The 12272-nt window shown below is 36.6% G+C and overlaps 1 protein-coding gene across 1 annotated transcript in view; it reads left to right on the top strand.

Annotated features, from left to right (window-relative positions):
- The first annotated feature begins 480 nt into the window (after positions 1 to 480).
- Positions 481 to 12272, top strand: part of rbfox3a (RNA binding fox-1 homolog 3a) — a 347427-nt gene continuing 335635 nt past the window's right edge. Inside the window, exons 1-2 of the mRNA XM_079851785.1 lie at positions 481 to 546; positions 6102 to 6207. The gene's annotated coding sequence lies outside the window, so the exon portion shown is untranslated. The remainder of the gene's footprint in view (positions 547 to 6101; positions 6208 to 12272) is intronic.

Genomic DNA, 12272 nt, shown 5'->3' on the forward strand with positions numbered 1-12272 from the left:
CTGAAACAGAATGAAACAAAACAGGAATGTTGGTTGCTGTCTGGTTCTTTTTTGGTCTAGTGTGATATATATATATATATATATATCACACTGAATTGTTTGCTTGTTTATTTCCTATTGTACAGACTTCTTGTACTCTTATAATGGCTAATTTTTTTATATTGTTTATTTAAATATTTTTTCAATAAATATCATTTTACATAAATATATTATTTATATTTAAAATATATTTTATATAAATAAATAGGCTATATATAAATAACATGCTGTATTTGGTATTGAGAAAGGGTCCATTAGTGATATGTTATTACGTCACTGAAAGTTAGTTACATTTTCACACCTTTAGATGGCAGCAAAATGTCTTTACGAGTGAGTCATTAGCAAATACTTTTATATTGAAAGGGACTGAAAAAAATGCATTGACTTGCGCTGTCATGGGAAATCCCCTTGACTGTTAACAGGACAAAGACAAAGATATCGCTTTCCTCTGCGTACATTTAAACTGATTTTGTGATTATGAATATATGATTGATCAGCTAGATGCAGGTAACGTAAATGCACTTGCTTAGTCGATCTCTCTCTCTCTCTCTCTCTCTCTCTCTCTCTCTCTCTCTATTAAGCTTAAATGTTCAAAGCTTCAACTCAGTGTTCTTTCGTTGCTAGTTCTAAAGTGACGTTTTAGAATTAGTAACGGATGCTTGGGCTCAACTGTTAAATAAAGCCCCGCTAAAGTGCCTAAACCCCCCTTAGCTGTTCTAAATTCACTGTATAACACGGCTTTAAGGGGCTTATTGCTTTTATAAAACGGTTACTCCATAAAAATGTTCATTTTAATATTTATTTTATTAATAAAATAAACACCCTATAACACATGTATTCCTCCGCCAAGCAATGTAGTTCCAAAGAGGTTGCCAAGCAACACATGCAGCAACAAAGAATCTCAAACAGTTGCGCAGTAATACTAATGTACTGTAATACGGTCACAGGTGTATATTTGTTGAGTATTTACAACGGCTGCGAACGCGGAACCAATCAGAATCAAGGACCATTTGAGATTCGAATCCGTGGCGGAAGGAAGTAGTTCTGCACAAAAGAGTGTTCTTTAACACTTCGTTGTTGTGTCTTTATTTATTTACACACTTTTGCCATCGATACGGCAAAAATCTCGACACTACCAACACACATTAGATCTAATTAAACAACAAATTAAACACAATGTACTATTTAAATCGATTGCTGGTCATCGTAATGTTATTGTACATGGGTACAATCTGATTTATGATTTAGCATTGTATTAGCAATGTGCTGCAGACACAAAGGCTGCTTTGGAAGAGAAAATAAAAAATAAAAAACTGCCCCCTTCACTAGAAACTAGCTTGCAGCCATCCGCATGGTGTCAGGGAGCTGTCATGTAAAATGCAGCAGAGCACAAATAACATGTATGTGTATAATCCTCACATCCCTTTTCTGGATGAGCTGCTTCTGCTGTGATAACAGACTTTCAAATGGCAAAATATCAGAGCAAATCAAATCAGTGTTTCTTAGAAAACAGAAGATCGTTTGGTTTTTGTTATAACCTGAGACTATTGACTGTTTAATATAGTGACAATTTTCTTCACCGGTTTATCAAATTGTGCTTCGTGAATGGTTGTCTGCTCGACTGCAAGTTCACACGCAGTTTCAGTTCCTCGTACCTCAGCTGAGAGAGACTATTTTCAGCGGTCTATCATTAGAGTTGTGCTAAGCTGGCATATTGTTCTTTATTATGCTAATGTGTGGGTATTGTATCACAAAGTAATTGTACATTGCGTTTTTGTGTGGCAACATCTTTTGTGTGGATGTGTGTGAGTATGTGCAGGCTTGTTCAGCCTTCAGGTTGAAACAAACTCCTGTCTTTAACCAACACCTTTATGTCTACAGCTTTATGCTATTACAAGTCTTTGCAGTTTCTTTTTCTTTGAATTTAAGATTTTTGAGAATTATGTCCATCAAAAATCAGATGGTGGGAGATTGTTTTTAGGTTTTGCGTACCATTAATCGTAGACCAGTGCTAAGGCGCAGGTAATAACCAAGGGATCATGGTTATGGTTAGCACGGTTTAGTTATTCTTCTACACGGGAAGAAAAATGGTGTTGGATTTGCTTTGAAACAATTTTCACTCAGAAAAGGCTACTCAGTTTCACAAATAATTACAAAGAAATTGCAAGTAGCATTGGATTACATGACATTTTGAAGTAGAAAGACTAAAAAAAATAGTGTTTTCTTGTAAAACCTACTCCAGTAAACTTCAAAAAATATTTTTTACAGTGTCATAGATGCTGTAACTACACCATTCTGCAGACCAGTAATGTTGCTTTCCACTGACAGCCATTCAACATTAGCTGTGGATTCCAATTTATCTTTAAATCCATTTTGCCAGTAAACTATTCCTAATATTGCATTATATATTATAACAGACCTTTATTAAAATAGGGATTTTTTTTATTTAGATTTTTATGTTATTATTTTGCCGTCACAGTTCAGTACAATCACCAGTGACGAGTTTGTTACTTTGCATATTCTTTTAGTGCTATTAGCCAATTATTAATGCCAGGACATAATTTTCCTGTGTTTTCATAGTGATTAGTCACATGGCATTTATGGGTCAGATGATTGGCTCAAAAGCAATTGTTTCCAGAACTAGGCGTATTATAATGTGTGAGTCTTATATTGTATTGTAATTGTACAATTGTCCTTGCAATAGTACTTTTTTTCATGAATTTTACATTTAAAAACTACTTTCAAAGTTAATAAAAATGCATTCTGTGCCGCCAAAATATATCCACAAATAGGCCTTCTGGCGAATACAGATGATTTTGATTAAAACCTCATAAAAAAAAAAAATCTGTACAATGTCTAGTAGAAAACAGAAATAGGTTACTGACCTTTTTTCTTATGCATAAAAGATTTAATTGTTGCGGATTGGCTGTACAAAATGAAAGTTGTGAAAAGGGCCCTGTGATGATGTTGTGTGAATCGTTTCACCTTAGATTTTCTGTTGAAGTGAAAACACTATGAAGGTCAACTATATAAAAGCACAAGCAAATGAACATTTCAGCAATCAACACTTTAGATTGCTTACTTTGACATAAACCAGAGAACACCTAACACTGAGCTAGAAATACTCAGGTGAACGCCTTTTTTCTGTAGGTTTCTTTTTTACTCTATTCTGTACAGTAAGTTTGAGCTCTGCTGAGGTGCCTATCTTTGTGTACACCCTGGAGCTGAGGCGCTTGACAGTTCATTAAAGAATCCTGAGATCGTCTGTCCTTATTTTTGGAAGGCATGTTGGAGGAGAGGGATTGTGCGAGCTGCCAGAAAAGCGACGAGGGGCGGACACGGGGAGCTAAAGTGGAGCTTTTCTCAGTGCTGGTATTGTATTTCCAGGGGCTTCAAAAGCTTTCTGCCCCAAAGCTGCTGGCTCTTGAAACACTTTGGAGAACAGATACCTTGATCAAGCGATTGAGAAGACAGATTTGCGTGGAACGGAAGATGTTTACGGCTGAGGGTGCTGATTTTTCTTTTTGCATAGAGAAAATTGCAGTTAATACTCAACTGAATTAAGCGTTGGGCATCTGAGTCCACTCACTGGTCAGATCCAGTTGGTACTGCGGCATCAACTTGGTTAATTGGAAAGCCAGTCGTACGAGTTTGGAATTAAATTCCACAAAATATCTTTCAGGAATTTGGGTAATGTTAAAAATGTAGGATGTGTGGGATGTTTAACAAGAGACATTTTATTCTTCTTGAGCACTGGAAGAGAAAGAACTTGAGTACAGACTGTACAGCTGTAGCAATAACCGTCCCTGGAGAACGACTGTTAAAGGTGTGTTAAGGTGAGAGAGAGAACAGTCTCGGTTAGATGCAGTTCAAATACGCCGCAGACCTGGGGTACAAAGAAAGGTGAGAGACTCAGAAAAAGACACAGAACAAATGCTCAGCGCTGAATTCATGCTGGTACAAGGGCAATGAAATGAATAGTTCTGTTTGGGCAAGGTAGAGGGCTGACCCGAGCCTACCTGCTGCCTCAGGCTTGCCACACTGTTTGAAAACCCTCATATTTTTCTCCGTCAGCATTGACGATGACCTCCAGCATGGTGTCCATTCAGGAGTGCTTTAGAGAGAGAGAGAGAGAGAGAGAGAGAGGCTGGATTGTGATTGGTGCAGTGACATAAAGACACGAAAAGTCTCTGAAGTCAATTCTCAAATACTTTTTTTGTCATCGTTTTTTTAACTTTTATAACTTTATAAGCTAATTTGTCCAATATAAAAAAGTCATTTCTAAGTATTTGCTTGTTTATTAAGTCAAACATAAACTAAATTAAAATTATATTAAATTATAAATTAAATGATAAATTATATGTGATTACACGTGCATCAAAACATTTTTTTTTTTTTTATTATTTTTTTCCAGATTATCCATTTTACTTGGCAATATTTCCTTCATGCTAAGTCACGCCCCCAAATATAATGTGTTGGTAATTGTATCTGTATGTACATTTAAAATGTTTTTTAAATATCTTGCATTAATGTTAATGATTAAATGATGATTGATTTAATGATTTGGCTTTATATTAGGTGTCTTTAACTACTGTGTACTAACATTTAAATTAATCATTTGATACAATGCACATATTGTGTACATACATGCTTTTACATTGTACACACACACACACACACACACACACACACACACACACACACACACACACACACACACACATGCACACACACACACACACACACACACACACACACACACACACACACACACACACACACACATATATATATACAATTTTAAAATGCCTGCATGTAATTACATCTGTAATTACACCTCTTAACCCACCCTTAAAGGGGTCATCGGATGCAAAAATCACTTTTATATGGTGTTTGCATATAAATGTGTCTTTGCAGTGTGTGTACACAACCACCATACAATGAAAAAAATCCATTCACTCCTTTTTTTTAATCCTCAAAAAGTCTAAACACTCTCAATAATCAGGCCGTTTGGATTTTCTGAGCACTATGATGCCATAATGCTCATGCTCCGCCCACGACCACTGACGGACTGTCCCGTATTAGCATATTTCTGCCCTCAGCCATTCGACACCCTCCATGGAAGAGAGGGGTGGGGTGAGCAGTTGCTCATTATCATTTAAAGAGACATGCACCGAAACAGGTCACTGTGAACAAAGCTGTTTTTGAGGAGGTTAAAAGGGTGTTGTTTTACACAACCATTGAGGATTTTTTACCACAGTATATTACAAACTTATCATGAACACCCTAAACAATCATACCAACTTGTGGAAAATGGGCATCCGATGACCCATTTAAACCTACCTATACCACCAAGCCTGTTCCTAACCGTACCCATATCCCTCCTCAATAGCAGCAAAAGTGTTTTGCAATATAACATGAACACAACAAGTACACTGTTCTTATTGTTTGATGTAAGTGCGTAGTAGTTAAAGACACCTAATATAAAGATAGTATTTTTTAGTAATAGCCTAACTTTATTTTAGCAAGGATACATTGGTACAAGTTGGTCAAAAGTGATAGCAAATACATTTATAATGTTACAAAAGATTTCTATTTCAAATGCTGTTCTTTTTAATTGTTCAGTTGAGCTGTTCTATTCATCAAAGAATCCTGAAAAAATGCAGCAGTTTCCACAGAATTATTAAGCAGCACAACTATTTTCATAATTGATAATAATCAGAAAAGTTAGCATATTAGAATGATGTCTGAAAGAATTTTCTTTTTTTGAGTGACTTGAGTTCAGTAGAGATTCTATATGATCTTTGGTCACATGGCTGTATTTGTGATGATCATGGGTTGGTCAGTGGTGGGTTCCAAATCTCTATCACCACTCTGACTGCAGTTACATAAAGAAAAAAAAGATCACAGAAAGCCTCGTTTAACATGAGTTCATGTTTTTATTATGGCTTTAACACTACTTCAGTTTTTGGCATGCGTTATGGTGCTTTTTGATAGCGGTGCACATCTAGTAATTCTCTACATCTCACAGTTCCTTTTCATCTCTGCATTGTTTTCCTCAGAATCCTGTTCAGACAAGAAGGAATGCTGCCAGTTGAAGCCTAGACTCTGATAGCAGTGGAGAATAACAGTCTACTTCCCGGAAGAATACAAGACTTATCTGATCTGGTAAGCACACACAAGAAAACTCAAGAAAACTTAATTTCCATAGTATATTCTTGAATAGAAGTAACTTTCAGGGGAGTGTTGCATAGTATTTTTTGAGTCTGTTAGAATGCCCTTTTTCCACAGGTGTTTACCGCTCTTTTACACCGTCCCCCCATTTGTTTTTACACCATGTAAAACAACATTTGAAGCTGCTGAACTTTTGCTATAAAAAAAAGCATGGATAAGATTTTAAAATGAATGCAAATCAATTAAATAATGTATCGTTCATAGTTTTGAATTTCTTTGAAGCTTATCAGATGCTAAACAGCACGATTCAGGTTTTTTATTTATTTTAAAAGAAAGAATAAATTCGTCAGACTAAACTTGTATGCAAATAATATTTTTTACAAGTTCTGTTTTTTTGTTTAGTCTTGTTAGAGTTTGTGTGAACAGGCCTTTAGAGTATGATTTATTTCAATTTTGTTTTGGAATTCTGATTGAATCATCTCTGTATTAGACTAGGCTTTTAGCATATGAACACAAACAATTAAAGTGCATTGATTATGTATATGGCACTCCACAATTGCATTGGTTTTTCTGTATAAGGAAACCATTGGATCGGATACTGGTCTAGTATGGGCTCTTGCCAGCTATCCATTGGACAACATAGGGCTGCTTTCATCAAATGGCAGAAACGCCTTCAGCATCTGAGAACCTCTCTGAATAATATCAAGAGCCACTTAAATTAGTACAGAGTAGATGTTTGGAACCGGCTGCAATTCCTGTTTTCCTCCCCTCCAATTCTAAATCTGTTCTCATTTTAAGTAAATACGGACTACAATCTCCACTTGTTCCAGTCACCTTAGGAATGAATGTGCCCAAGGGGATGCTAGTTTCTCATTCAGCCCGAGTAAGCGGGGTAGGGGGTGTAGGGAGAAGTGTCTGTAAGTGCACTTGAGCTACTGAACTCACGCAGTGCGACAGTAAAGTGCACGACCAGCTAAAAGCTGTTCGCAGTGAAAAGACCCTCTCAAAATGTTTGTCTGAATCTCATAATTTTCCTTAATGCGTGTATTGTAGACTCATTCCAGTTATATGAACCTTTTATTGTAAACTGTCATTTTTTGCATGCGTGCTTGACGGAAACAACAGATTGTGGGGGAAGGGTTGGCTACGTGTCGAAGATGGGAACGGAAGATGGGAATGGAAGAGGTCATTAGCATTCCATGAGAGTGTTGGCGTCTGGTGGAGCAGAGCCATGCTTCGCTGCCTGGTACGATAGGCCAACACGGCGGCCATTAAGGCAGCTGGGTTTGGGAGTTAGGGCCCGTGGAGGGCACTGCCACCCCCTGCATGGGAGCAATGAGAGGCCCTGGGCAGGTGGTCTATCAGGGACAGGGTCTGAAAGGCCAGGACAAATTGGTACAGGGAGGCTCATTTCCCGAACTCAGCATGAAGGACGGCACAGCAACTCCATGAAAGAAAAAAAAAAAAGAAAAAAAGGAAGACTCCTAAGGGCACCGTCATGCGAGTGATGGACTTGCCAAGAGGTCAGTCAGTTGTGGTGTCAGTGGGCCCCTTTTCACTTTTGTGTCGCATATACTGTAATAGTTTAGAAATGGCGCATCATATGGAAAAAAAGTACCAAAACATATTTATTTAATTTGCTTTGGCATAAAGATCATTTTACATGCCGTGTAGACAATTTACTGCTAAAGAATTACTAGTGTAAAATCATGTAAATTATCTGGGTGTAGATTAGCCATGAATTATTTTTCTCAAAATGGTAGCTGTTGGGTAAAGTGTATCCATAGCATAAGCTGTGTCAGTACCCAACTAATAGCGGTAGTGAGCTTTGCATCTAAAAAAGGAAATACTTTTACAAATAATATTGCTGTTGAACATTATTTCACTATATTTCAATATTTTGAATATTAAACCTTTTCTTGGCTGGAAATATACATTACTGTTCATATGTTTGGGGTCATAAGGGCCCATTTTGTTTTATAAATGACTCATAAAGTCTCATGCTTAACAAGGTTGAATTTATTTGTCATATTTTACAATATTATTACAATTTTAAATGATTTTCTTTTTCAGAAGTCATATTTTTGTGGCTGTATTATACACACTTTCTTCTAATTTCAGTCAAAGCAAACATCTTAATTTAGTTTTTACCTTTATCTCATTTCTCCTTTGCCTAGAGGCCTAAAAGGTGGCATGTTGCATTAGTATTGTCCTAACAACAAAACACTCCAATGAGAATTTGGTTTGCAAAACACACACACTAACAGCCAATCAGAAGATATTTGATGTTTAATATACAGTTATGTGGAACAAAATTTTGGACTAAGGAGATTCCACTGTTGTTGTTGAGATTCCATTCGTCGCTTGTTGTATATTTGATCCTAACCATATCACATTCACGGCTGGTAGGACAAACCCTGAGATTAACATGAAAGACATCTTTTTGTCTTGTAGCGTGTGGTTAGGTCAACGCTGGTTCATACATGTCTTGCATGAGTCATATGCCAGCTTACATATGATTTAGGGAAAGAGTTTTAGTTGAATGTGAATTTCTCAGACATCCTCGTCAAGCAATGACACATGCATCCCATGCATCAACACAACAGTTTCAGTGAATGACATTTCTTCCTCTTTCTCAGACCTGTCAGCCTGTTTCTAAAGGCTGTTAAAGTGAAATCCATCAGAACTGGTGCAGTTCAGTGAGCTAGAAGCCATTCTGGACGAGGTAACCATGGGAATGTGGCATTTAAGGGGATAGTTGGGTCTCAAACACAATCTCAAACCCGCATCGACCAATCAGACGAGAGGCTTGATTGCTACATATTGTCACCCTGTTTCTTTAAAAGGGTAATAAAGTAAACATATTGGGTGAAATGCCCATGAGTGATGTTTTATATATTTATTTATTTATTGACATTGAGTTTATAAAATCCAGTGTATGACAACTTTATTAACCTAGAGGAGATTTATTTTGAAAGCTCTTCATTTTAGTAATACTTTTTTTAATACTTTCAATTTTTTTTTCATTTTTCGAAGGACAAGCGTGCTATCACTCTTGTCGGAGGATTATTTTTCTGCATGACACTTTTGATAAGTGGATGGATGGGTGTAAATCTCGCCTCTGTTGTTGGGGGGAGTACGACCTGTCATTCACTACATAGATTACATACCTGCGCTGGCGGAGATTGAACTCAACTTGTTCTTGAGAATTTTTATCATTCCTGCATCAGCCGATCGTCTCCTTGTAAAACTCCCTCTCTTTGATTGCTAAACCACAAAGTGAGTTTGCTGTGTTTTGCCTGTTATCATTTGTTTGCTGAATATGCCATCTAGTGCATGAACACACTGACACAACTCATGAAAAGATGTGTTTGTTCACGCACTAGATTTTTCGGTGTTTTCCCGGTCGCTCCTTGAGGCTCCTTCAGGGCATGCTGCTCCAGAAATGTGCGTTCCTTGCCACAAAGTCCTTTTGTCATCAAGCTCGTGTTTGCTACCTGTTGGATGTTGATGGCGTGTTTGTTTGCTCACATTCTTGTTCTCAGACATTAAGACAGATTCCAAATACATGTTTTTTTATAATTCATATTTTCAGGCATCAGTGAACGTCCTGCGCACCTGTGCTTGAAATGCATCCTTTTTTCCCCCCTGTCTGTCAGAGACGAAAAAGTGGCTGAGATTGTGACCCCCCTCTATAAACCCAGGTCAGTGGTCCTGTATAGGGTTAATTCCTTCTTGACTCATGTCATGTTCAGACATTAGTGACAATTAGAGGTGAAGGCTGTCCAGATGTGTGGCTACGAGTTGGGATAGAGCTAAAGTGGACACACTTGTGGCCATATGGTGGAGTTTTCTTCAGCCCTGCACTTGTGATATGCTAAAGCTCAGGCATTAAAGTCAGTTCTGATGGTTGTTTGAAACTCATTTTGCTTTTGCAAGGACATGTTTGGAGTCAAACAAGAATTTCTAAGAGGTTAAAAGCATAGGACGGGACATGATTTTGGATGGTGAGTGATTATATGCCAGAGTAGAGCCATGAAGATTGTGAGTTGCTTAAAGCAATGCCTGTCTGCGGAAAAATATTTTGATTTGATATAAAGATAAAATGCTAATTTTGGTAAATTTCCTCATTCACAATAAGAGCAGGAACACATTTAGAAAGTAAATATTAGAGATGCATGATACTGCAAATTGGTCTCGTTATATCAGCTGATATTACAGATTTATTTATTTTATCGTTTTGCTGATATTAGATATTTAATTATGTATCTCTCCTATTTTTACAATTTTGATTACCTTTGCTGTCATCTAACACTCACTTAAAGTTAATCTTTAAACACACTAATAATTCACTGACATTAAGTCTCAAGATTATTATAATGTTGTGATGCCTTAATTCACTTGTAGCGTTTTTACACCGATTGATTTTAGTGTGTTATTTTTAACATATCTGGATGAAATGGTAAAGAATTTTAATATCGGCTATTTAAGTTATTGGCTATAACATGAAAATAATTTACCAGCTTATCACTATCTCCAAAATTGTAATATTGTGGATCTTAAAAAATACAGTCAGTTTTCATGATGACTTTTAAGTGCACTCTTAACTGGCGATACGGTTGCTGACACACTCACAACATTTCAATTTGATTAAAAATTCATAAATATGCTAGAATGCTTCGAAACTGTGGAAGATGGTCTCACGTTTCCACACACTCACATACATTCCTTCGTGTAGATCAGGACTCTTTGGCACAGCGTGGCTTGCAGACACAGCCTGTTCCACTGGCAGCCCAACTGCTGACGCTGACACCTGTCTATGTGGATAAAGGTGATTCTGTTAGCATAGCCGTGCTGAGGAACTGGCATACCTCGCCCACATTTGTCCTCTGATGGGGATTACGTTTCAGGAAAAATGAGCCAATATCTCTATCTTATGTTTTTATGCTCGCTCTGTCTTTACTACAATCTGTGGTTCATGTTACCTATGTTATCAGATTAATTTTCTGCAGTTCTTATCTGTGCTGTACACAGTTTAAACAAACAAAGTTTTTATATTGTATCTTCTGAAATTACTACAGCCTTCCAGATGTAATGGAATAGGGGTGTATGAACACACACACACACCCCTCTCTAAAAATAATAATTTAAAAAATAATAAAGCTGCAACATTTGGTGCTGTTGCAGTAGGCTGTAAACATATTAAAAATTAAATCGCACCTACAGGCTTTGAAGTTGCATTTTTAATCTGCAATCTCACAACTTTATTCATGTTCACTCTTTCACGTTTCTAAGTTGCTACTATCAGAAATTAGGTCAGTGTTTTAACTGTCAGTGTATGCATATCATAACAATGTTATTTTTTGTGCATGCATATGAGTATACTGAGTGTCGTATCTTATCACAGATGTAAAAGAAAATGTGTGAATGTCTTTGCAGAATTCCAACAAATAGTTTAGGGCAACTGGTGGGTTGTGACACATAAAGCGGTCTGTTCTGATTGGGTCTGAAGTGTCAAATATTTATATTAATTAAAGCCAATAAGGGTTAACACTGTATATTAGTCAATGAATTTGGTCTTATAAAAAATGTTTAAAGTAATTGCAACTTTTTATTTGTGAGTTTGTCACAATTCGGACTTTACGAATTGTCCGAATCATTGGATATAAACTCACAATTGAGAGAAAAAAAATTCAGAATTGCGAGTTTATATTAGCAATTCAGACCTTTTTCTCAGAAACGTGAGATATAAACTCAATTGTGAGTTATACAGTCAGAATGCTAGTTTCGGATATAATCTGGCAGTTGAAAGTTGAAATTGCAAGTTTATATCTTGCGATTCTGACTTTATTACTCAGAATTGCGACTTTATTTCTCAGAATTAACATTTTATTTTATGATTCCTATTGCACTAGTCAATGTTCATGGTAACACTTTACAATGTTTTAATTTGTTAACATTAGTTACTACACTGGTTAACATGAGCTAACAATGATTCATACTTCTACAGCATTTACTAATATTAGCTAATGTTAATCTCAACATTTACTAATACATTT

This window comes from Squalius cephalus, assembly GCF_949319135.1.
Source record: "Squalius cephalus genome assembly, chromosome: 19".
NCBI lineage: Eukaryota > Metazoa > Chordata > Actinopteri > Cypriniformes > Leuciscidae > Squalius > Squalius cephalus.